The sequence below is a fragment of the Anomaloglossus baeobatrachus genome, unplaced genomic scaffold, assembly GCF_048569485.1.
Source record: "Anomaloglossus baeobatrachus isolate aAnoBae1 unplaced genomic scaffold, aAnoBae1.hap1 Scaffold_203, whole genome shotgun sequence".
Taxonomy (NCBI): Eukaryota; Metazoa; Chordata; class Amphibia; order Anura; family Aromobatidae; genus Anomaloglossus; species Anomaloglossus baeobatrachus.
This window is the reverse complement of record NW_027441973.1, coordinates 247786-272427: the sequence shown is the minus strand read 5'-3', so window position 1 is coordinate 272427 and position 24642 is coordinate 247786. Positions and strand designations below refer to the sequence as shown.

The 24642-nt window shown below is 46.8% G+C and overlaps 1 protein-coding gene and 1 long non-coding RNA gene across 2 annotated transcripts in view; both read right to left on the bottom strand.

Moving 5' to 3' along the window:
* On the bottom strand, positions 1-22979 carry LOC142261044 (uncharacterized). Its single transcript, XR_012728841.1, has 3 exons — positions 22757-22979; positions 266-415; positions 1-136 (listed from the first exon to the last, which is right to left on the bottom strand). It is a non-coding gene; the product is annotated as an uncharacterized LOC142261044 (long non-coding RNA).
* LOC142261046 (uncharacterized) overlaps positions 1-24642 on the bottom strand; it is a 44948-nt gene that overhangs the window by 3713 nt on the left and 16593 nt on the right. The gene's annotated exons all lie outside the window — the stretch shown is intronic.

Here is a 24642-nt window from a genome sequence, read left to right as displayed (position 1 = left end):
TCTTCTGGTCATTGATGTCCTCATGTATCGGGGGGTGAGGTGGAGGCCCCGTGATTGGGCTCAGGGGTCTTCCCCATCCCTCAGACACAGGGGCCTGACAGCGCTCACTAGAGGTCTTCTTCACTACTGTGTAATCCTGGTTATGGAGAGACACAGTAATAAATCTCACTCCAGACATTTCCAGAGTCCTCACCTCTCCAGTTCTGTCCATCTGTTATTCCCATAGATAAGAATGATGTAATGTGATGTCATCAGAATCTCTCACCTCTCCAGTAAGCCGGAAGAGGATCTCTAGGGTGAGGTGTAATATCCTCTCCGCCATCTTGTCCCTGTCCATATCCATCCTTCACGGGGCAATCAGGAGAATTCTCTTATATAGCATAAAACCACTGAGAGGATCCGATATTGTAAGGACCTGAATGAGAAGGAGATGAGCCCATATGTAAAATTAATGGAGATAAGGGACGTGAGATATCATTTGAGTAGGAAAAAAAATTCAACATGAAATGTGCTATGTAAGTAGTAAAACCGACCGATAAAAGTAGCACATTATCTTTATAAAAAAAAAACCCCCACAATCCTTCATACGACAATGTGAATGGAAAAATAAAAGAGTAATTGCTCTCGGAATAAAGGCCCCGTCACACACAGACATAAATCTTTGGCAGATCTGTGGTTGAAAATACAAAAGTGCAAAAATAAATAATTTCCCAGTTTTTCGGTTAAGAACGGGGAATGGCATTAGGATTTGATGTATTCTTGTGTCTAACGGAAGTAGAGGGGCCACACATGGCGTACGGATCTGTGTACTCGCTGACGCACAATTTACCACCCATTTCTTGTATGGAGGCAGCAAAATAGTGAAAATTATCCCAATTATAAAATGTGCCCACATTATATTTCACTCCTAAACTAGAAAAATTATGTAAATAAAGTTTAGATATTCTAAACTTGTTTCGGTGCTCGTAGACTTTAAGCCCTTAACGACCGCGGGCAGTAAAATTAAGTCCCAGCTGTCATAGTGTTAATTCCCTCTTGCTGCTGCCGGCAGCTGGCGGAGATAGGCGCACATCTCAGCTGATTTGTACAGCTGAGATGTGTGCCTAGGAGGTACCATGCCTGTTAACCCATAAATGGCGCTGTCGAAATGACAGACCCAGTATAATCGCAATCTCCATAAAACTTTACTCATAGGCCTCCACCGGAGGTCACGTGACCTGATAATGTGCATCTGATGGTTGTCAGGGTAGTATAGGTCCTATGATGACTCCTGTAGCTCACATGACTTAGGCTATGTGCGTACGTGTGCGTAATTCATGCAGTTACGCTGCGCTTTGTAGCGCAGCGTAACTGCATGCGTCCTGCGTCCCCTGCACAGTCTATGGAGATTGTGCAGGGGCCGTGCGCACGTGGCATATTAGAACGCAGCGATTCGGCTGCTGCCCGAATCGCTGCGTTCTAAGAAGTGACATGTCACTTCTTCCGTGCGCTTTGCCGGCAGCCCCTGCTCTGTCTATGGCAGGAGCTGCAGGCAGAGCGCACGTTCTCGCCGGCACCATGCGCTTCAGAACGGAGCTTTTCAGCTGCGCTCTGAAGCGCACCTTTTAGGTGCAGTGCAGAGCGCACACGTGCGCACATAGCCTTAGGTCCTGTAACAAGCAGCCAAGTACTGCAGGTTACAGGAGATCAGTATTTTTCCTGATCTGACCGCTGCTGTTCGGATCGGGAGACATGAATAAGTGATCAGACTGCTGATCCTTATAGCTCCCTAGGGGAACTAGTAAAATAAAAATAAGTAAAAAAAAAAATTTTCAAAAATAAAAAAAAAAAACCCTTAAAGTTAAAATCACGCTCCTTTCACCCCATTGACAATGAAAGGGTTAAAAAAATTAAAAATATACACACATTTGGTATCGCCGCGTTCAGAAAGGCCTGATCTATCAAAATATCAAACCAATTCATCTGATTGATAACATAGCGGCAAAAATGGCAAACGCCAAAATTACGTTTTTTGGTCGCCGTAAATTTTGAACAAAATGGGATAACAGGCGATCAAACTGTAGTATCTGTGCAAAAAGGTACCATTAAAAACATAAGCTCGAGACACAAAAAATAAGCTGTCACTGAGCCATAGATCATGAGAACGCTATGGGTTGCGTAAAATGGCGCAAAATGTGCACCGCTTTTTTAGACAAACTTTTGAGTTTTTTAGCCCCTTAGATAAAAGTAAAGCTATTCATCTTTGATGTCTACGAACTTGTACCAACCTCAGGCATCACACCGACACATCCGATTTTCTATATAGTAAACACAGAGAATAAAATATCTGAAAAACAATCATGCAATCACACTTTTTTTTTTACATTTTTTCTGCATTTGGAATTTTTTTCCTGTTTTCCAGTACACTATATGGTAAAATTCATGGATTCATTGAAAATTAGAACTTGTTCCACAAAAAACAAGCCCCACATGGCAAAATTGACTGAAAAATAAAAAAGTTACAGCTCTCAGAAGAAGGGGAGTGAAAAAAACAATAAAACCCCCTGAAAAATTGGCCGGAGGTGAAGGGGTTAAGCATCCGGGTCATCTGACTCCTACTCTGCAGTGATGTTCTACAATCTCATTACATAGCAGTGCATCTATACACAAACACGTAGCAATGGAGAGGAAATCCGTCCATCTCTACATAAGGCACAGACGGTTTATTACTGCCTCTGCCTTCTCGGTCACTATATACACAGCTCTGCGGTGCAATGCAGCTGGAACAGCAAGGGACCTGACACCGACACAGATCTCTGTGTGAGAGCCCAGACACCATCGGTACTTGTCAACTGTAATTGTTTGGGGTCTGGTAAGTTCGATTTTTCTTTTGGGGGGGGTTAGTCTGCTTTCTTTGATGAAGAGTCCTGCTGTATTCTTTAACTTTTTTAGATGCTTGGACACTTCCCTATGGAAACGCAACTAAGGCTTATTTTTAGAGTAGGGCTTATATTTTAATTACAGTATAGTCAAAAAAGCATTAAAAAATCCTACTAGGGCTTATTTTACGGGTAGGTCTTATTTTCAAGGTGGAAAGAGCTGACTGTGCTTCCTCTCCCATACACAGAGGCCATGTGGTCACTGCTAAGAAGTAAATTAAAAATACTTAAATACTGAACTGCCCCCCCCCCCCCCCTCCACCCTCGGAATATGTGAGATATAGGAAAATACTACTGTGAATCCAAACCTCCGTTATTAGCCCTGATAGGGCAGAAGGACCCTTTTCCAGAAACCACTATAGATAATACAGTTTAATTTGTCACGATGACCTGCAGACTCTCCCGTGACTTTTACACAAGTACCAGCTTGTACCAGGCACAACTATGATTTAATTACTAATAAACAAGCTGCTAAGCACAATTATTCCTACATTCAGCATATTGATCAGAAACTGCAGATGTCACGCGTAATATTAGATCATACTTATTAGATCATAATGGACTTTGGCTAACACGTCCACACATGCACGTCTACACACCTACCTGTGTATAAATATGAGAGTGATTTGTTCTATAAACTTATGGTATTTGCATTTTTACCCAGGCTCATTATTGACTCTGCGTCAATTGCATTCGGACTGCAGTCTTACCATCCAATTTGGCTACCATCCAATATGGCTACCATCCAATATATCTAAATGGTCTGATTTAGACCAACCTGACAGCCCCGACCAGGTAAAAATCAGCCATATACAGTTAGGTCCAGAAATATTTGGACAGTGACACAATTTCCGCGAGTTGGGCTCTGCATGCCACCACATTGGATTTGAAATGAAACCTCTACAACAGAATTCAAGTGCAGATTGTAACGTTTAATTTGAAGGTTTGAACAAAAATATCTGATAGAAATTGTAGGAATTGCACACATTTCTTTACAAACACTCCACATTTTAGGAGGTCAAAAGTAATTGGACAAATAAACCAAACCCAAACAAAATATTTTTATTTTCAATATTTTGTTGTGAATTCTTTGGAGGCAATCACTGCCTTAAGTCTGGAACCCATGGACATCACCAAACGCTGGGTTTCCTCCTTCTTAATGCTTTGCCAGGCCTTTACAGCCGCAGCCTTCAGGTCTTGCTTGTTTGTGGGTCTTTCCGTCTTAAGTCTGGATTTGAGCAAGTGAAATGCATGCTCAATTGGGTTAAGATCTGGTGATTGACTTGGCCATTGCAGAATGTTCCACTTTTTTACACTCATGAACTCCTGGGTAGCTTTGGCTGTATGCTTGGGGTCATTTTCCATCTGTACTATGAAGCGCCGTCCGATCAACTTTGCGGTATTTGGCTGAATCTGGGCTGAAAGTATATCCCGGTACACTTCAGAATGCATCCGGCTACTCTTGTCTGCTGTTATGTCATCAATAAACACAAGTGACCCAGTGCCATTGAAAGCCATGCATGCCCCATGCCATCACGTTGCCTTCACCATGTGTTACAGAGGATGTGGTGTGCCTTGGATCATGTGCCGTTCCCTTTCTTCTCCAAACTTTTTTCTTCCCATCATTCTGGTACAGGTTGATCTTTGTCTCATCTGTCCATAGAATACTTTTCCAGAATGGAGCTGGCTTCATGAGGTGTTTTTCAGCAAATTTAACTCTGGCCTGTCTATTTTTGGAATTGATGAATGGTTTGCATCTAGATGTGAACCCTTTGTATTTACTTTCATGGAGTCTTCTCTTTACTGTTGACTTAGAGACAGATACACCTACTTCACTGAGAGTGTTCTGGACTTCAGTTGATGTTGTGAACGGGTTCTTCTTCACCAAAGAAAGTATGCGGCGATCATCCACCACTGTTGTCATCCGTGGACGCCCAGGCCTTTTTGAGTTCCCAAGCTCACAAGTCAATTCCTTTTTTCTCAGAATGTACCCGACTGTTGATTTTGCTACTCCAAGCATGTCTGCTATCTCTCTGATGGATTTTTTCTTTTTTTTCAGCCTCAGGATGTTCCGCTTCACCTCAATTGAGAGTTCCTCAGACCGCAAGTTGTCTGGTCACAGCAACAGCTTCCAAATGCAAAACCACACACCTGTAATCAACCCCAGACCTTTTAACTACTTTATTGATTACAGGTTAACGAGGGAGACGCCTTCAGAGTTAATTGCAGCCCTTAGAGTCCCTTGTCCAATTACTTTTGGTCCCTTGAAAAAGAGGAGGCTGTGCATTACAGAGCTATGATTCCTAAACCCTTTCTCCGATTTGGATGTGAAAACTCTCATATTGCAGCTGGGAGTGTGCACTTTCAGCCCATATTATATATATAATTGTATTTCTGAACATGTTTTTGTAAACAGCTAAAATAACAAAACTTGTGTCACTGTCCAAATATTTCTGGACCTAACTGTATACAAAATAATGTGTTACAAAATAGCTAAGAAATATTTACGTGTGATCATAAACATATATTATGATAGTGTCCGGCTTTCAGTCATAGGGATGGCCCCGATGACGTTTTAGTCATTGCTCAGTATACAGTGATCAGTGGTTGTATACGCGCTCTCAGCACTAAGGCTGCTTTCACACATCTGTTTTTTTGCCGTCAGGCACAATCCGTCGAAAAACAGATAAAACTGATCCGGCGCCGGATCCATTTTATTCCCTATTGACTTGTATTAGCGCCGGATTGTGTCGGATGGCCTTGTGTTGCATGCGGCGTCCGCCGAATCCGGCGAAATTTCTTGGTCCGGCTGCCGGAAAGGACGCAGCATGCAGCGTTTTTTGTCTCCGTCAAAAAAACAGATCAAGACGGATCCGGCACCATTCGGCATGTTGTAGAATGGAAGCCTATGGGCATCATCCAAAAAAAAACGCATTCCAGTTATGGATCCGTTTTCTTAATCTGAGCATGCTCAGATGAGATGTGAATTCATTTCTGGCCACTCTCTGTCTGTCTCTCTCCCTCTGTGTAGATGTCTGTCTCTCTCTCTCCCTCTCAACCCCTCTTTCATACTCACCGATAACGGGCATGGCGCTGGACAGCCGTCACATTGCTCTGGCGACTTCTCCTGCTTTTGAAAATGCCGGCCGCTCATTATTCCATCTCGTATTCACTGCTTCCCCCGCCCACTGATGCCTATGATTGGTTGCATTCAGATGCGCCCCCACGCTGAGTGACAGCTGTCTCATTGCAACCAATCACAGACGCCGGTGGGCGGGTCTATGTAGTGCAGTACAATAAAGAAATAATTAAAAAAAAAAAAAAACAGCGTGCGGTCTCCCCCCAATTTTGATACCAGCCAAAATAAAACCACACGGCTGAAGGCTGGTATTCTCAGGATGTGGAGCCCCCCAGCCTAAAAATATCAACCAGCAGCCGCCCAGAATTGCCGCATCTATTAGATATGACAGTCCTGGGACTCTACTCGGCTCATCCCGAATTGCCCTGGTGCGGTGAAGATCGGGGTAATAATAATAATAATTTTATTCATTCATTCATTCATTTATATAGCGCTGTTAATTCCACAGCGCTTTTCATACGTAATAAGGAGTTAATGGCAGCCCATAGCTGCCACTAAGTCCTAGGTAAATCATGACAGGCATCTATGAGACACCCCCAATGATTAACCTGTAAGTGAAAGTAAATAAACACATACCTCCGAAAAAATCCTTTATTTGAAATAAATGACATAAAAAAACCACCCTCTTTCACCACTTTATTGAAATCCCTAAATAGACCTCCAGGTCCGACGTAATCCACAGAAGTCCCACGACGCTTTCCGCTCTGCTACATCGGAAGCTGACACAGAGCAGCCACAGACCGTGACCGCTCTCTGTCAGCTCCGCGTAGAATCTGAAGTGAGTTGTGCTGTCAGCGGTGGCAGGTCAGGTAGTGCCAGTGAGTGCGGTGATGATGGGTGCGGTAGTGCCTGTGTGCGTGCGATGATGATGGGGGCGGGTAGTGCCTGCGTGTGTGCGGTCATGATGGGAGCGGTAGTGCCTGCGTGTGTGCGGTCATGATGGAAGCGGTAATGCCTGCGTGTGTGCGGTCATGATGGAAGCGGTAATGCCTGCGTGTGTGTGGTGATGATGGGAACGGTAGTGCTTGCGTGTGTGTGGTGATGATGGGAGCGGTAGTGCCTGCGTGTGTGGTGATGATGGGAGCGGTACTGCCTGCGTGTGTGTGGTGATGATGGGAGCGGTACTGCCTGCATGTGTGTGGTGATGATGGGAGCGGTACTGCCTGCGTGTGTGTGGTGATGATGGGAGCGGTACTGCCTGCGTGTGTGTGGTGATGATGGGAGCGGTAGTTGCCTGCGTGTGTGTGGTGATGATGGGAGCGGTAGTTGCCTGCGTGTGTGTGGTGATGATGGGAGCGGTAGTTGCCTGCGTGTGTGTGGTGATGATGGGAGCGGTAGTGCCTGCGTGTGTGTAGTGATGATGGGAGCGGTAGTTGCCTGCGTGTGTGTGGTGATGATGGGAGCGGTAGTTGCCTGCGTGTGTCTGGTGATGATGGGAGCGGTAGGTGCCTGCGTGTGTGTGGTGATGATGGCGACGGTAGTGCCAGGGTGTGCGGTGATGATGGCGACGGTAGTGCCAGGGTGTGCGGTGATGATGGGGACGGTAGTGCCGGGCTGTGCGGTGATGAAGGGAGCGGTAGTGCTAGGGTGTGCGGTGATGATGGGGACGGTAGTGCCAGGGTGTGCGGTGATGAAGGGAGCGGTAGTGCCAGGATGTGCGGTGATGATGGGGACGGTAGTGCCAGGGTGTGCGGTGATGATGGGGACGGTAGTGCCAGGGTGTGCGGTGATGATGGGGACGGTAGTGCCAGGGTGTGCGGTGATGATGGGGACGGTAGTGCCGGGCTGTGCGGTGATGAAGGGAGCGGTAGTGCCAGGGTGTGCGGTGATGATGAAGTCTCTCTCTCTCCCACTTTGACATGAAAAAGAAAAAAATAACAAAAACGGATCAGTTTTTTACTGGATCCGTCGCATCAGTTTTTACACAATCTGCGACTGATCTGTTGTATCAGGCACAAACCGGATTGTGCCTGATGGCAAAAAATGGATGTGTGAAAGCAGCCTAACTGACAGCAGGTTCCAATGCTGAGCGGCTGTCAGTCACTGCGGGAGGGGGGCAGGGTATATGTGGTAATCACAGACATTTCTCTTATTTTCCCACCAGTATCGCTCAACATCAGCAATAAAAACTCGATATTGAAGTTGGTTTCTTATTGGTCCAGTTTCTTATTCGGGGCTGGAGTTGGTTTCTTATTGGTCCAGTTTCTTATTCGGGGCTGGAGTTGGTTTCTTATTGGTCCAGTTTCTTATTCGGGGCTGGAGTTGGTTTCTTATTGGTCCAGTTTCTTATTCGGGGCTGGAGTTGGTTTCTTATTGGTCCAGTTTCTTATTCGGGGCTGAAGTTGGTTTCTTATTGGTCCAGTTTCTTATTCGGGGCTGAAGATGGTTTATTATTTGGATTTTTTTTCTATTTTGCTTTTTACAGGTTTAACAACAAACATAAAAAATCCCAATAATAAAAATAATAAAGTACAATACAGCGAGGAGCCCGGATGTGAATACACTTAACAGCAGCAACAAAAATGATAAAACTGGCACAAAAATGGGCATCAAAGTGGGCAGCAAAGGGCGTTTTGGAAAGAGTTAAATGACCTTGGGTCACTAATCTGACACCTCCATTGTATAGTGATGTCTCTCGTCAGATTCAGGTCACTCCAGCCCGGACCAAATGGGTTCTGGGCATCAGAACTAGCAGCAAAGTGAGCAAATAGCCTTACTTATTCACATCTGGGAAAATTGGCTATGACCGCACTTTGCGTTTCCTCCTACTTTTCAGCTGCTTTTTAGGTCCGTTTTGAACTGCAGCGTTTTCATGCCAAAATTGTTGCGTTTTGATTTTCCAGCAAAGTAAATGGAAAATGGTGATTTTCAGACCGCACTTTGCGTTTCTAAATGCTGCGTTTAATTTGCATATTTTGTGGCAAAAACCATGCGTTCAAAGAAGCAGCATGTCAGTTATTTTTGCCATTTTGGCTGTGTTTTACACCCATTGAAATCAATGAGTTGTAGAAAATCGCTGCCAAAATGTGAAGCAGTGCGCTTGCATTGCATTATTATTGCGATCCACATGTTTTTTTAACATAACATAGGCAGTTCTATCGTCTTTCTCTCTCGGTCGGTCGGTCTCTCTCTATCTCTCTATCTCTCTCTCTCTGTCCATGTCAGTCTCTCCCTCCCACCCCCTCTCTCATACTCACCGATCCACGATCACCGGCGCGGCGCTGCACGGCGTTCACACTGTGGCGGCTTCTTCTCTTTTGAAAATGCCGGCCGCTCATTAATCCATCACGTATTCCCTGCTTTCCCCGCCCACCGGCGCCTATGATTGGTTGCAGTCAGACATGCCCAAACGCTGAGTGACAGCTGTCTCATTGCAACCAATCACAGCCACCGGTGGGCGTGTCTATATTGAGCAGTAAAATAAATAAATGGAAAAAAAAGGCGTGCGGTCGCCCCCATTTGGATACCAGCGAGGGTAAAGCCACACAGCTGAAGGCTGGTATTCTCAGGATGGGGAGCTCCCCGTTATGGGGAGCCCCCCAGCCTAACAATATCAGCCAGCAGCCGCCCGGAATTGCCACATGAATTAGATGCGACAGTCCCGGGACTTTACCGGCTCATCCCGAATTGCCCTGCTGCGGTGGCAAACGGGGTAATAAGGAGTTAATGGCAGCAGCCCATAGCTGCCACTAAGTCCTAGGTTAATCATGGCAGGCGTCTCCCCGAAATACCTTCCATGATGAACCTGTAAGTTAAAATAAATAAACACACACATCCAAAAAATCATTTATTTGTAATGAAAGACAAAAAAACACCCTCTTTCACCACTTTATTAACCCCTCAAAAACACCTTCAGATCCGACGTAATCCACGCAAAGTCCCAGACTCTTCCAGCTCTGCTACATCGGAAGCTGACAGGACTGACAGTAGAACACCGCCGCTCCTGTGAGCTCCATGCAGCAACTGAAGTGAGTCGCGCGATCAGCTGTGCTGTCACTGTGGTTACTCGCAGCCACCGCTCTCACGTGGAGGACTGCAGCTGTGGCCGCAAGTAACCTGAGTGAAAGCACAGCTGATCGCGCGGCTCACTGCAGTCACTCAGGGGATTGGCGATCACAGGTGAGTCCTTCACGTGTGACCGCAAATCAAGCCGCGGCACACGCACAGAGCCACGCGATTACAATGAAGTCGGGTGCAGTTCATCCGAGTTCATTCAGATCACGCGGCTCTGTGCCGCAGCCAGCCATGACAATGACAGTGCGGTCCCACTCGGCTCTGCTGCAAGTCTATGGGAATGCTACAGAGCCGAGTGGGTGCGTACTGTGAAAAATGTGCATTCTGGATGCTTTTCCCACTCTATGGCAGAGAAAGCATCCAGAACGCATGAACTCTCTCCAGGAATGTCCGCACTTCGCGTTCTGCCGAATGCGTCTCAGAACGCAGCTTTTTCGGCTGCGTTCTGAGACGCACATGCATTGACTTACACGCTGCAGAATTGAACTGCAAAGTGCGGACAGAGCCTAAGGCTATGTGCGCACTAGAAATGTGAATTTTCTCAAGAAAATTTCTTGAGAAACTTCTGGGAGTGGAAGATTTCCGCACCTGCGGAAAAATCCGCGGCAAAAACGCATGCGGATTTGCCGCGGATTTACCGCGGATTTACCGCAGGTTTGTCCCTGCAATAAATAATAAAGATAATCGATAGACAGATAATGGATAGAGGGAAAGATGGATAGATGAATAGATAGATAGATAGAGGGATAGATAGATAGATGAATAGATGAATAGATAGATAGATAGAGGGATAGATGGATAGATGAGAAAAACCTATATAAATGTTCCACCTCCCTGCATTTTCTAAGCTGGCACCCTTTAGTGACTTTCATGTGGCACTAAAGGGTGCTTAGCCTTGTATTTAGCCATAAAATAAATAAATAATTAAAAAAAAACGACGTGAGGTCCCCCCATATTTTGTAGCCAGCTTGGGTAAAGCAGACGGCTGCAGCCTGCAGACCACCGCTGGCAGCTTCACCTTGGCTGATAATCCAAAACAGTGGGCACCCCACGCTGTTATTTTAAATTATATAAATAATTTAAAACAAAAAACGTGCGGTCCCCCCCATATTGGATCACCAGCCAAGGTAAAGCGGACAGCTGGGGTCTGATATTCTCAGACTAGGGAGGTCCACTGTTATTGGACACTCCCCAGCCTAAAAATAGCAGGCCGCAGCCGCCCCAGAAGTGGCGCATCCATTAGATGCGCCAATCCTGGCGCTTTGCCCCAGCTCATCCCGCGCCCTGGTGCGTTGGCAAACGGGGTAATATATGGGGTTGATGCCAGATGTGTAATGTCACCTGGCATCAAGCCCTGGGGTTGGTGAGGTCAGGCGTCTATCAGATACCCGACGTCACCAACCCAGTCAGTAGTAATTAAAAAATAGACAACAAAAAAAGTTTTATTTGAAAAAACACTCCCCACATAGCCTCTTTAACCAATTTATTGAAAAGAACAATCAATCCACGTCCGGCGTAATCCAATAGGGGGGGGGGGGGTCCCACGGCGATCCATACCATAGTCGCTGTCCCAGTCAATGAAGAACAGAACGTTCCCCATTGGCTGGGAGAGCAATGCAGTGACCTGAGCTAACATCAATAGGTCAGCTCAGGTCACTGCAGGGGATGACGAGCGCTGCCATCAGGAGCATAGATGAGATCATTACCTTCTGTGATCATCTCCTGTACTGCTGACGTCAGCGCTGTCACTGACTGCGTTGTCAGAAGTATCGCGAGAGCCCGTGACGTCACCGCTAGTGACAGTCTCGGGCCGCTCGTGAGACGGGCATAGACAGCGCTGACGTCAGGAGGCAGGAGATCGTCACAGCAGGTAATGATCTCACCTCCTGACAGCAGCGATCGTCATCCCCACGGCTCCCAACACTGCAGGGTGTCAGTGTCTGCCTGTGTCAGTGTCTGCCTGCGCTGCAGCGTGACAGGCTGCTGACACTGCGGGCAGACACTGACACCCTGCAGTGCAGGCAGCCGCGAGGCCAGAGCAGGACACAGACTGGCACCTGGAGGTCGCACGGAAGTGCTTCTGTGCGGCGTCCAGGGAGTGTGACGTCTGCTCCGCTTCCTCTTCCTGACATAATGACATCGCTTCCTGCAAAACCGCAGGCAGCGATGATCATTCCCGCAGGTAATTCGCGGCTATTCCGGGGGTATACCGCACATCATTGCTACCTGCGGAATACCCCCGGTACCTGCGGAAATTAATGGACATGCACATTTTCTCAAGAAAGTTTCTCGAGAAAATTTTCTCAAGAAATTTTCTTGAGAAAAATCCGCACAGTGCGCACAGCTATTTTTTTTTCTCATTGAATTTCATGGGAAATGTCTGCACAAAGATTGCAGACATTTCTCAAGAAATTTCCGGGGCAAATCCGCGGGTAAATCCGCAGGTAAAAAGCTCTAGTGCGCACATAGCCTAATAATGGCTTCAGACTGTTCTTTGAAGGCAGACACAAAAATGAGTGAATGTATATTGTACATTGAACTATTCTCAAAAGATTTCAACAGTTTGATTTTTCAACAATACAAATTAAATAAAAAATACAATGTTTTTACTTGGTAACTTACGTTACTTTTTGTGTAACAGAAATTACTAAGTAACATTGTATATTGTATTTAATGTGAGATAAGGAGAAACACACGACCAAGTATCCAAATTGCAAAGGTGAAAATCTTTATTCACAAAGGGGTAGGTGCGGGGCGGCACGGAACAAGTAGGGACACAGACCATCAATCTCCAACCATTATGCATTACATTTAAAATTATTCTATGCTGACATAGTCTAGTCATCTGCACATATATGTATAACCAGACATAAAGGTAAACCACAAAGGGTAGAAAAAATGGGTATATAACCACAAAGAGAATTCAATCAAACAGAGATGTATCACTGAAAGATGAAAAATATTTCAAATATAGTATATCAATATAGGTCCTTGCAGCCAATTATACACACATGAAATCCATCATCAATATGGGGGTAGCAGAAGAGGGTAACAAATTACATGCATAACCACACAAGTCAAGGAGGAAAAAGTATGACACTGTCGGACGGAAGGAAATTCATTCACATCCTAACAGTGAAAATCCCCAATCAACGCTAAACTATAGCTGAAAGGTTAAGGTTGAATGTTACTATACCTAACCTACGTATATAATTACATCAGGGAAACAATTTCAAGGTTCAAATATGTGGAGAAATAGCAGTGGCACACTCTACCTGGGAGACTTGTGGAGGTCAGAGAGAGGCGTCCGTGTCCTTCCCGACGGCCGTTTCGGCGGTGAAGGCTTCACCGCCGAAACGGCCGTCGGGAAGGACACGGACGCCTCTCTCTGACCTCCACAAGTCTCCCAGGTAGAGTGTGCCACTGCTATTTCTCCACATATTTGAACCTTGAAATTGTTTCCCTGATGTAATTATATACGTAGGTTAGGTATAGTAACATTCAACCTTAACCTTTCAGCTATAGTTTAGCGTTGATTGGGGATTTTCACTGTTAGGATGTGAATGAATTTCCTTCCGTCCGACAGTGTCATACTTTTTCCTCCTTGACTTGTGTGGTTATGCATGTAATTTGTTACCCTCTTCTGCTACCCCCATATTGATGATGGATTTCATGTGTGTATAATTGGCTGCAAGGACCTATATTGATATACTATATTTGAAATATTTTTCATCTTTCAGTGATACATCTCTGTTTGATTGAATTCTCTTTGTGGTTATATACCCATTTTTTCTACCCTTTGTGGTTTACCTTTATGTCTGGTTATACATATATGTGCAGATGACTAGACTATGTCAGCATAGAATAATTTTAAATGTAATGCATAATGGTTGGAGATTGATGGTCTGTGTCCCTACTTGTTCCGTGCCGCCCCGCACCTACCCCTTTGTGAATAAAGATTTTCACCTTTGCAATTTGGATACTTGGTCGTGTGTTTCTCCTTATCTCATAGTTATTACGACTCATCCTCAGTCCCCATCCAGTTTCTCATACATAATATGGTCTTTACCGTTTATATATGTATCTGGTAAATCATGGTGTGGCTGTGGCTCTATGTGAATATTGTATTTAATGTGTATTGTTGAAAAATCAAACTGTTGAAATCTATTGAGAATAGTTAAATGTACAAAATATACATTCACTCATTTTTGTGCCGGCCTTCAAAGAACAGTCTGTAGCCAATATTAACTTAATTTTTGGCTTGTGACTGTAACGTAAGTTACCATGGAATGGCCCTCAGCCCAGGCAATGAGGGCATTAATCAGAGAGGCAGCACAGAGACCAAAAAGTAACCCTGCAGAAGCTACAGAGTTCCCAAGCAGAGACTGGAGTATCTATCCATACAACCACAATAAGCGTACACTCAACATGACCTGGCATTTATGGAAGAGTGATAAGAAAAAACCTTTACTTAAAGCCAAAAATTAGAAGGCTTGTTTTCAGTTTGCCAAAAGTTGTGGGAGACTCTTCAAATGTATGGAGGAACGTGTTGTGGTCAGATGAGACCAAAATTGAGCTTTCTGGCCACTAAGATAAATGCTATATCTCTCACCAAACCAAAACAGCTAATCAACTCAGAACACCATCCCCACAGTGAAACATGGTGGTGGAAGCATCATGCTGTGGGGAAGTTTTCGGCACCAGGGACAGGGAAAATGGTCCGAGTCCAGGGGAAGATGGATGGTGCAAAATACAGGGATATTCTTGAGTAAAACCTGCTTCAGTCTGTCAGTGATTTGAGACTGGGATGGAGATTCATCTTCCAACAAGACAATGACACAAAATTAATGCTAAAGCCACACTGGAGGGTGTAAGGGGAAATGTGTATATGTATTGGAGCGGCGGAGTCACAGCCCAGGCCTTAATCCAATGGAAAATCTGTGGTCAGACGTGAAGACGCTGCTCACCAGAGGAATGGAGAATCTGTGGTCAGACGTGAAGACGCTGCTCACCAGAGGAATGGAGAATCTGTGGTCAGACGTGAAGACGCTGATCACCAGAGGAATGGAGAATCTGTGGTCAGACGTGAAGACGCTGATCACCAGAGGAATGGAGAATCTGTGGTCAGACGTGAAGACGCTGCTCATCAGAGGAATGGAGAATCTGTGGTCAGACGTGAAGACGCTGCTCACCAGAGGAATGGAGAATCTGTGGTCAGACGTGAAGATGCTGCTCACCAGAGGAATGGAGAATCTGTGGTCAGACGTGAAGACGCTGCTCACCAGAGGAATGGAAAATCTGTGGTCAGACGTGAAGACACTGCTCACCAGAGGAATGGAGAATCTGTGGTCAGACGTGAAGACGCTGTTCACCAGAGGAATGGAGAATCTGTGGTCAGACGTGAAGACGCTGCTCACCAGAGGAATGGAGAATCTGTGGTCAGACGTGAAGACGCTGCTCACCAGAGGAATGGAGAATCTGTGGTCAGACGTGAAGACGCTGCTCACCAGAGGAATGGAGAATCTGTGGTCAGACGTGAAGACGCTGTTCACCAGAGGAATGGAGAATCTGTGGTCAGACATGAAGACGCTGCTCACCAGAGGAATGGAGAATCTGTGGTCAGACGTGAAGACTCTGCTCACCAGAGGAATGGAGAATCTGTGGTCAGACGTGAAGACTCTGCTCACCGGAGGAATGGAGAATCTGTGGTCAGACGTGAAGATGATGCTCACCAGAGGAATGGAGAATCTGTGGTCAGACGTGAAGACGCTGTTCACCAGAGGAATGGAGAATCTGTGGTCAGACGTGAAGACGCTGCTCACCAGAGGAATGGAGAATCTGTGGTCAGACGTGAAGACGCTGCTCACCAGAGGAAACATTTAACTTCAAGGAACTGGAGCAGTTTTGTCTTGAGGAAAAATCCCAGTGGCAAAATTTGGAAAGATCAGAGACTTATTCAAAGTGAGTTGTAGCTGTAATTACCATAAAAGGAGGCTCCACAAAGTACTGATTTTAGGGGGGTGAATAGTTATGCAAAGTGACATTTTCAGTTATTTTGTCCTATTTGTTATTTGCTTCACAATAAAAAGAAAACCAAATGTTCGTAGTTGTCGGCAGGTTCTGTACATGATCTGATGGAAACCCTGAAAGCACAGGGAAATTCCAGGTTGTCAGGTCGCAAAACATAAAAAATGCCAAGGGAATGAATACTTTCACAAGGCACTGTAGCTCCTTATACAGTGTGTCCACTCATATCCAGTCCACCGCCATTAACTTGAGAACGGCGACAGCTATAGGCATAGAAATGGTGTCTAGGTATAGCAAAGTAGCCATGCGCTACGCAATTAAACCTCCTATAGCGCCACCTGTTGGAAAACAACGGAGTTAGCATTTTTATCTCGAAAACGAAACGAGAGAGAGAAAAAAGTGAATTACAAAGTTGTAGGGCATCAATTCAATACGAATCGACACCTTGCTATGAAATGCTATGATATGAAACCCATGATCCCCCCCCCCCCTAGAACATTGAATGCTGGTCACGCATATGACGCTCATTTAACTTTGATGCTCAAAGTGGCTCCTGTCAGCTGCAATGCACATCGGGACTCTGGACAGCGTACTGTATCTTGCTGCATGTTGTGCAATGTGGTAGGTGACACGTCGTCGTCAGTGGAGTGGTTGCATACACCTGCTGTTTGATGTGACCTCACAGAAAGAAGTCCAATGGGGTCAGGTCAGGTGAGCGTGGAGGCCAATCCACGCAGCCACCATACCAAATGACTTGTAGGAAGGTCTCCATGAGGTATCGCTTCACGACCGCAGCCTTGTGAGTTTTACACGTTCTAATCATAGCATTTCTGTATGCAAGGTGTCGATTCATATTGAATTGATGATGCCCTACAACTTTGTAATTCACTTTTTTTTTTTCTATCTCGTTCCGTTTGAGATAAAAATGCTAAGTCCGTTTTCCACCAGGTGGCGCATAGCTACTTTACTATACCTAGACACCACTTCTATGCCTATAGCTACCGCCGTTCTCAAGTTAATGGCGGTGGACAGGATATGGGTGAACACACTGTATATCCTATATACTGTATGACCCACATACAGACCCCTGTATACAGTATGAGCCCCCACACAGCCTCTTATATACAGTATAAGCCCCCCACACAGCCTCCCTATATACAGTATAAGCCCCCACACAGCCTCTCTATATAAAGTATAAGCACCCACACAGCCTCCTATATACAGTATAACCCCCCACACAGCCTCCCTATATACAGTATAAGCCCCCATACAGCCTCCTATATACAGTATAAGCCCCCCACACAGCCTCTCTATATACAGTATAAGCCCCCATACAGCCTCCTATATACAGTATAAGCCCCCCACACAGCCTCTCTATATACAGTATAAGCCCCCACACAGCCTCTCTATATACAGTATAAGCCCCCACAGCCTCTCTATATACAGTATAAGCCCCCACACAGCCTCATATACAGTATAAGCCCCCACACAGCCTCTCTATATACAGTATAAGCCCCCCACACAGCCTCTCTATATACAGTATAAGCTCCCTATATACAGTATAAGCCCCCACACAGCCTCTCTACATACAGTATAAGCCCCCACACAGCCTCTCTATATACAGTATAAGCCCCCACACAGCCTCCCTATATATAGTATAAGCCCCCCACACAGCCTCTCTATATACAGTATAAGCCCCCACACAGCCTCTCTATATACAGTATAAGCCCCCACACAGCCTCCCTATATACAGTATAAGCCCCCACACAGCCTCTCTATATAAAGTATAAGCACCCACACAGCCTCCTATATACAGTATAACCCCCCACACAGCCTCCCTATATACAGTATAAGCCCCCATACAGCCTCCTATATACAGTATAAGCCCCCCACACAGCCTCTCTATATACAGTATAAGCCCCCATACAGCCTCCTATATACAGTATAAGCCCCCCACACAGCCTCTCTATATACAGTATAAGCCCCCACACAGCCTCTCTATATACAGTATAAGCCCCCACAGCCTCTCTATATACAGTATAAGCCCCCACACAGCCTCATATACAGTATAAGCCCCCACACAGCCTCTCTATATACAGTATAAGCCCCCCACACAGCCTCTCTATATACAGTATAAGCCCCCACACAGCCTCCCTATATACAGTATAAGCCCCCACACAGCCTCTCTACATACAGTATAAGCCCCCACACAGCCTCTCTATATACAGTATAAGCCCCCACACAGCCTCCCTATATATAGTATAAGCCCCCCACACAGCCTCTCTATATACAGTATAAGCCCCCACACAGCCTCTCTATATACAGTATAAGCCCCCACACAGCCTCCCTATATACAGTATAAGCCCCCCACACAGCCTCTCTATATACAGTATAAGCCCCCCACACAGCCTCTCTATATACAGTATAAGCCCCCACACAGCCTCTCTATATACAGTATGACGCCCCACACAGCCTCTCTATATACAGTATGACGCCCCACACAGCCTCTCTATATACAGTATAAGCCCCCACACAGCCTCCCTATATACAGTATAAGCCCCCACACAGCCTCCCTATATACAGTATAAGCCCCCACACAGCCTCCCTATATACAGTATAAGCCCCCACACAGCCTCTCTATATACAGTATAAGCCCCCACACAGCCTCTCTATATACAGTATAAGCCCCCACACAGCCTCCCTATATACAGTATAAGCCCCCACACAGCCTCTCTATATACAGTATAAGCCCACACACAGCCTCTCTATATACAGTATAAGCCCCCACACAGCCTCTCTATATACAGTATAAGCCCCCACACAGCCTCTCTATATACAGTATAAGCCCCCACACAGCCTCCCTATATACAGTATAAGCCCCCACACAGCCTCCCTATATACAGTATAAGCCCCACACAGCCTCCCTATATACAGTATAAGCCCCACACAGCCTCCCTATATACAGTATAAGCCCCACACAGCCTCCCTATATACAGTATAAGCCCCACACAGCCTCCCTATATACAGTATAAGCCCCCACACAGCCTCCCTATATACAGTATAAGCCCCCACACAGCCTCCCTATATACAGTATAAGCCCCCACACAGCCTCTCTATATACAGTATAAGCCCCCACACAGCCTCTCTATATACAGTATAAGCCCCCACACAGCCTCTCTATATACAGTATAAGCCCCCACACAGCCTCTCTATATACAGTATAAGCCCCCACACAGCCTCTCTATATACAGTATAAGCCCCCACACAGCCTCTCTATATACAGTATAAGCCCCCACACAGCCTCTCTATATACAGTATAAGCCCCCACACAGCCTCTCTATATACAGTATAAGCCCCCACACAGCCTCTCTATATACAGTATAAGCCCCCACACAGCCTCTCTATATACAGTATAAGCCCCCACACAGCCTCTCTATATACAGTATAAGCCCCCACACAGCCTCTCTATATACAGTATAAGCCCCCACACAGCCTCCCTATATACAGTATAAGCCCCCACACAGCCTCCCTATATACAGTATAAGCCCCCACACAGCCTCCCTATATACAGTATAAGCCCCCACACAGCCTCCCTATATACAGTATAAGCCCCCACACAGCCTCCCTATATACAGTACTTATACTGTATATAGCCCCATACAGTATAAGCCCCCACACAGCCTCCTATATACAGTATAAGCCTCCCTATATACAGTATAAGCCCCCACACAGCCTCCTATATACAGTATAAGCCCCCACACAGCCTCCTATATACAGTATAAGCCCCCACACAGCCTCCTATATACAGTATAAGCCCCCACACAGCCTCCCTATATACAGTATAAGCCCCCACACAGCCTCCCTATATACAGTATAAGCCCCCACACAGCCTCCCTATATACAGTATAAGCCCCCACACAGCCTCCCTATATACAGTATAAGCCCCCACACAGCCTCCCTATATACAGTATAAGCCCCCACACAGCCTCCCTATATACAGTATAAGCCCCCACACAGCCTCCCTATATACAGTATAAGCCCCCACACAGCCTCTCTATATACAGTATAAGCCCCACACAGCCTCTCTATATACAGCATAAGCCCCCACACAGCCTCTCTATATACAGTATAAGCCCCCACACAGCCTCTCTATATACAGTATAAGCCCCCACACAGCCTCCCTATATACCTTATAAGCCCCCACACAGCCTCTCTATATACGGTATAAGCCCCCACACAGCCTCTATATACAGTATAAGCCCCCACACAGCCTCTCTATATACAGTATAAGCCCCCACACAGCCTCCCTATATACAGTATAAGCCCCCACACAGCCTCTCTATATACAGTATAAGCCCCCACACAGCCTCCCTATATACAGTATAAGCCCCCACACAGCCTCCCTATATACAGTATAAGCCCCCACACAGCCTCCCTATATACAGTATAAGCCCCCACACAGCCTCCCTATATACAGTATAAGCCCCCACACAGCCTCTCTATATATAGTATAATCCCCACACAGCCTCTCTATACACAGTATAAGCCCCCACACAGCCTCTCTATATACCTTATAAGCCCCCACACAGCCTCTCTATACACGGTATAAGCCCCCACACAGCCTCTCTATACACGGTATAAGCCCCCACACAGCCTCTATATACAGTATAAGCCCCCACACAGCCTCTCTATATACAGTATAAGCCCCCACACAGCCTCCCTATATACAGTATAAGCCCCCCACACAGCCTCTCTATATACAGTATAAGCCCCCACACAGCCTCCCTATATACAGTATAAGCCCCCACACAGCCTCCCTATATACAGTATAAGCCCCCACACAGCCTCCCTATATACAGTATAAGCCCCCACACAGCCTCCCTATATACAGTATAAGCCCCCACACAGCCTCTCTATATACAGTATAAGCCCCCACACAGCCTCTCTATATACAGTATAAGCCCCCACACAGCCTCCTATATACAGTATAAGCCCCCACACAGCCTCCTATATACAGTATAAGCCCCCCACACAGCCTCTCTATATACAGTATAAGCCCCACGCAGCCTCTCTATATACAGTATAAGCCCCCACACAGCCTCCCATATACAGTATAAGCCCCCACACAGCCTCTCTATATACAGTATAAGCCCCCACACAGCCTCTCTATATACAGTATAAGCCCCCACACAGCCTCTCTATATACAGTATAAGCCCCCACACAGCCTCTCTATATACAGTATAAGCCCCCACACAGCCTCTCTATATACAGTATAAGCCCCCACACAGCCTCTCTATATACAGTATAAGCCCCCACACAGCCTCTCTATATACAGTATAAGCCCCCACACAGCCTCCCTATATACAGTATAAGCCCCCACACAGCCTCTCTATACACAGTATAAGCCCCCACACAGCCTCTCTATACACAGTATAAGCCCCCACACAGCCTCCCTATATACAGTATAAGCCCCACACAGCCTCCCTATATACAGTATAAGCCCCCCACACAGCCTCCCTATATACAGTATAAGCCCCCACAGCCTCTCTATATACAGTATAAGCCCCCACACAGCCTCTCTATATACAGTATAATCCCCCACACAGCCTCTCTATATACAGTATAAGCCCCCACACAGCCTCTCTATATACAGTATAAGCCCCACACAGCCTCCTATATACAGCATAAGCCCCCACACAGCCTCTCTATATACAGTATAAGCCCCCACACAGCCTCTCTATATACAGTATAAGCCCCCACACAGCCTCTCTATATACAGTATAAGCCCCCACACAGCCTCTCTATATACAGTATAAGCCCCCACACAGCCTCCCTATATACAGTATAAGCCCCCACACAGCCTCTCTATATACAGTATAAGCCCCCACACAGCCTCTCTATACACAGTATAAGCCCCCACACAGCCTCCCTATATACAGTATAAGCCCCACACAGCCTCCCTATATACAGTATAAGCCCCCCACACAGCCTCCCTATATACAGTATAAGCCCCCACAGCCTCTCTATATACAGTATAATCCCACACAGCCTCCTATATACAGCATAAGCCCCCACACAGCCTCTCTATATACAGCATAAGCCCCCACACAGCCTCTCTATATACAGTATAAGCCCCCACACAGCCTCCTATATACAGCATAAGCCCCCACACAGCCTCTCTATATACAGTATAAGCCCCCACACAGCCTCTCTATATACAGTATAAGCCCCCACACAGCCTCTCTATATACAGTATAATCCCCCACACAGACTCTCTATATACAGTATAAGCCCCCACACAGCCTCCCTATATACAGTATACGCCCCCACACAGCCTCTCTATATACAGTATAATCCCACACAGCCTCCTATATACAGCATAAGCCCCCACACAGCCTCTCTATATACAGCATAAGCCCCCACACAGCCTCTCTATATACAGTATAAGCCCCCACACAGCCTCCTATATACAGCATAAGCCCCCACACAGCCTCTCTATATACAGTATAAGCCCCCACACAGCCTCTCTATATACAGTATAAGCCCCCACACAGACTCTCTATATACAGTATAATCCCCCACACAGCCTCCTATATACCTGATCTCCATATACCCCCTATATACAATATGTGCTCATACATATGGAGAAACACCCACCTGCAGAGCCGCACGTTATCGTGTAGAATGGAGTTGCTTTCTTGAGGGGAAAAACGTCACCGGAAGGGGCGGGGCCTCCTCAGTGTAGATCTGGGAGCAAGAAAAAGAAAGAAAAAAACGGCAGAGTAGGTGCTAGAATGTACGGGCTCCTGACAGGTATGACGTCACTGGTCATGTGATGGGGCGTGGTCATAATGCAGCCTGATGGTTCCAGCCCGACCTTTCCAGACACAAAAACAATGTCTATTCTAAGTGCACGTGGGCACAGAGGGGATTACAATAGATATAATAGAAGCGGGGTCTGGTGCTGACACCCCCATAGGATTATGGTAGAGTCTAGATCCCAGTGGCCAGAGGGGCCTCTGCTGACGTCACGCCCATGTGACCGGCCTCTTGTGTGGGAGGAGCCTGTAGTTGCCGGCAGTCAGTGCGCAGTTGCTGTTTCCAGCCCTGGGTGTGATGTAACAGGAGGTAATATCTGATGGAGATTATCACATATGAGCCTCAGGGGGGAATAAAAAGGGATTGTAGGTCACCGTCTCTGGGTGCAATAGTGTGTAGCAGTAGGTGCAATGCTCTGTCTGTGGAGGGGGGAGAGTGCAATGCTCTGCCTGTGGAGGAGGGAGAGTGCAATGCTCTGCCTGTGGAGGAGGGAGAGTGCAATGCTCTGCCTGTGGAGGGGGGAGAGTGCAATGCTCTTCCTGTGGAGGAGGGAGAGTGCAATGCTCTGTCTGTGGAGGGGGGAGAGTGCAATGCTCTGCCTGTGGAGGAGGGAGAGTGCAATGCTCTGTCTGTGGAGGGGGGAGAGTGCAATGCTCTGTCTGTGGAGGGGGGAGAGTGCAATGCTCTGTCTGTGGAGGGGGGAGAGTGCAATGCTCTGCCTGTGGAGGGGGGAGAGTGCAATGCTCTGTCTGTGGAGGGGGGAGAGTGCAATGCTCTGCCTGTGGAGGAGGGAGAGTGCAATGCTCTGCCTGTGGAGGGGGGAGAGTGCAATGCTCTGTCTGTGGAGGGGGGAGAGTGCAATGCTCTGTCTGTAGAGGGGGGAGAGTGCAATGCTCTGTCTGTAGAGGGGGGAGAGTGCAATGCGACGTCTGTGGAGGGGGGAGAGTGCAATGCGACGTCTGTGGAGGGGGGAGAGTGCAATGCGACGTCTGTGGAGGGGGGAGAGTGCAATGCTCTGTCTGTGGAGGGGGGAGAGTGCAATGCGACGTCTGTGGAGGGGGGAGAGTGCAATGCTCTGTCTGTGGAGGGGGGAGAGTGCAATGCTCTGTCTGTGGAGGGGGGAGAGTGCAATGCTCTGTCTGTGGAGGGGGGAGAGTGCAATGCTCTGTCTGTGGAGGGGGGAGAGTGCAATGCGACGAATGTGGAGGGGGGAGAGTGCAATGCTCTGCCTGTGGAGGAGGGAGAGTGCAATGCTCTGCCTGTGGAGGGGGGAGAGTGCAATGCTCTGTCTGTGGAGGGGGGAGAGTGCAATGCTCTGCCTGTGGAGGAGGGAGAGTGCAATGCTCTGCCTGTGGAGGGGGGAGAGTGCAATGCTCTGCCTGTGGAGGGGGGAGAGTGCAATGCTCTGTCTGTGGAGGGGGGAGAGTGCAATGCTCTGCCTGTGGAGGAGGGAGAGTGCAATGCTCTGTCTGTGGAGGGGGGAGAGTGCAATGCTCTGTCTGTGGAGGGGGGAAAGTGCAATGCGACCTGCCTGTCCCCAGCCTTTGTTTTTTCCTATATCCATCTAGCCATAATGGTAATCTCCAGTGCGGTCAGGACATGTGCAGCTCGTGGCGGTATTTACTATGTGTTACTCCCTTTAGTAATTCTGACGTCTCGTGTTCTTCTATGAAGCAATTCATTAATTGTAATACGACTCCTCTTATATCTCGCTTCATGTGACG